Below are 2,961 nucleotides of genomic sequence, written 5' to 3'. Positions count from 1 at the left end.
TAGTTGTGGCTCGCGGGCTCTAGAGCGCAGGCTCAGCAGTTGTGCTGCACGGGCTTAGTTGCTCCGCAGCATGTGGGATCCTCCCGGACCAGCGCTTGAACCCAGGTCCCCTGCATTGGCAGGTGGATTCTTAACCACTGCGCCACCAGGGAAGTCTGCACAGTAACACTTTTACCTCACTCTCATAGAGCAGAACATAGTAGCCCAGAGAAGGCCCCTCAGATCTCCTTCTTTGGAAGCAAAATCGACTCAGCCCCAGCTGCTGGCCCTGAATCTGGCCCCGAGTTTGTTGAAGCCACACTTCACTTCTCTCAGGCTGCTCCCAGCCGACGAGCATGTGGGGGACACCAAGACAGACCCGTTCCTGCAAGATGTAGGACTCCTCTCACACACACTTGAGCTTGAGAACGCCCCATTGTCTTGCTAAAACTCTCTTGGGACTGCAGTGTCGTCTAAGACTCTGCCCCCCTACCTTTCTTCCTTCCCACCTCATTCACGGGTGTCAGACCCAAGAAGGCACCTTATGGGTCTCCCAGCTACCTCCCCTTCACAGGTGTGTCAGGCACAGCTAATCCCATCTTGGCCTTGGCATTTGGAAGAACTGAACTAACACCTGCAGTTTAGTAGAAGTAGTGGATTAGCCACTAGGTGTTGGGGTAATATTGCGAGAGGCACTAGGAGAAGAATAATGGATTTAGCGTCACAAACCCTGGACTAACTGAGTTTTACAACCCTGAGCCTGGAGAATGGAGATGAAAGCGATAACACTTAAGGGGTACTAATAATACAACCTTACTGTGTTGTAAGCATCAAATGATATTGTTTGTTTAGACATACTTTGTAAACTATAAAAAACTTTACAAATACTATTTATTAATAATAGTACATAATAATGATGATAAGAACACTTTGTTGTCAGAAACTCTGAACTGTTTGTACTCACAAACCTTCTGGCACCAAATGGGTGGGGTTTATTCCCACGACGACCTAGTCCGTTATTCTCCAGATACCAGCTGGTAGTCCTATAATTGAATTCAATTCTGACACTAACTACCCAGAGTAAGCAGAGACCCAAAGGTTAAAGGTTCAGTCTCACAAGACTGCCTTCACTTCAGACGCCAGTTTCCATACTTCTGACCAACTGGCTGTAATTCAGGGGTTCCAACGACCCCCTCCTCAGGTTCCACAATTTGCTAGGATGGCCTGCAGAACTCAGGGAAACAGTTTATTTACTATTACTGGTTTGTTATGAAAGGACATAACTCAGGAGGTGCCATTTAGAAGAGATGCCTAGGCCGAGGTCTATAGGGACACAGGGCTTCCATACCCCCTCTGGGTGCACCGCCCTCCCAGAACTTCCGACATGTTCACCAACCTAGAAGCTCTCCACACCCCATCACCTAGGGATTTTTATGAAGGCTCCAGTGCACAGGCATGGTTGGTTAAATCATTGACCATCGGTGACTGACCACCATGTCTAACTCCTCTCCCCTCACAGAATTGGAGGGGAGGGTGGGCTGCAAGTTCCACCCTTCTAACCACGTGCTTGGTTCCTCTGGCAACCAGTTCCACCCTGAAACCATCTAGGGGTCCATAAAGAGTCACCTCATTGCTCTTCTACCAAGGACCCACCAACATGGGCGGCTCTCACACCGAAACCATGAAGAAGGCGGCCTGGGTCATTGTCGAGGAGTACTACACACACTTGGGCAATGCCTTCCACGCCAACAAGCTCATGTGCGAGGAGATCGCATGATTCCCAGCAAGAAGCTCTGCAACAAGATCGCAGGCTATGTCACACATCTGATGAAGCAGATTCAGAGAGGCCCAGTGAGATGTATCTCCATCAAGCTGCAGGAGGAGGTGAGAGAGAGGAGAGATTGATTACGTGCCTGAGGTCTCAGCCCTGGATCAAGAAATCATTGAAGTAGAACCTGACACTGAGAAAATGCTGAAGTTCTTAGACTTTGGCAGTCTGTCCAACCTGCAGGTCACTCAGCCAACAGGTGGGATGAATTTCAAAACACCACGTGGAGCCGTTTGACTCTTTCTGCTGTGCTGTAATATTTTGAATAAACATTGGACAAAAAAAAAAAAAAGTCACCTCATTAACATAAACTCAGATATGGTTAAAAGGGGCTTATTATGAATAACAGAAGACACTCCTCTCACTCCTAACACTCAGGGAATCCAAGAATTTTAGCTCTGTGCCAGCAACTGGGGGCAAAGACGAAATATATTCTTGTCCCAGGAACCAAAATACTCTTTTATTGTCAGAAACCAGGTTGAAATAACACGGCTAAGAGAATGGATTCTGTGCCTAAATTCTCTCCCTACCGTTGTAAAATAAAATGAGGAAACATTTCAACCAATGCAAGAGTTAAAGGAGAAAGGCTTGGGACATAGTACCTTATCCTAACCGCCCCCCTGTCTCATCTTCCTGCATGGACGATAGCCAGATAATATAACCTGTTCAAGGAGGACCACTTTCTACCTTCTTGGACCTTTTCATACTATCCAAGAGACTTGACTAGACCCCTCTGCTTGTCCCATAGCTCTCTACTTTCTTTCCAACATATCTTTTCATCAATCTGTGTTTAGTAAAACTGATGTGTGGCAGAGTTGGGAAAGTTTTACTCTTGGGGTGAAGGTCCTCTAATCACCAATGTCCTCAGGGCACTTTCCTAAGATCCATGAGTGGGTTGCGTGAGCTAAAAGCCTGGGGAGGTGAATCATTTGTGAAGACGCCTGACAATGTGTGGCCTTGTGGAGATAAAACTGGCCGAGCTACTATCGCTTGGCAGCTCCTTTGCTCCCAGAGGACATTCTGTATCAGCCTCTGGAGTCTTCAGCCTGAACAACCTCCATACACACCCCAACAGCTCTCTGATTGCTGCCCTCCTTTTCCTCTCTTCGTTTCAGCCAACACCCAGGGTTAAGTAACAGCCCAATGTCCTAGTT

The 2,961-nt window shown here is 47.5% G+C and overlaps 1 pseudogene; it reads left to right on the top strand.

Moving 5' to 3' along the window:
- Nucleotides 1-1,636: 1,636 nt before the first annotated feature.
- Nucleotides 1,637-2,045, top strand: LOC118882827 (annotated as a pseudogene).
- Nucleotides 2,046-2,961: the final 916 nt, after the last annotated feature.

The sequence above is a fragment of the Balaenoptera musculus genome, chromosome 16 (assembly GCF_009873245.2).
Source record: "Balaenoptera musculus isolate JJ_BM4_2016_0621 chromosome 16, mBalMus1.pri.v3, whole genome shotgun sequence".
NCBI lineage: Eukaryota > Metazoa > Chordata > Mammalia > Artiodactyla > Balaenopteridae > Balaenoptera > Balaenoptera musculus.
This window is presented reverse-complemented; position numbering and strand designations above follow the sequence as displayed.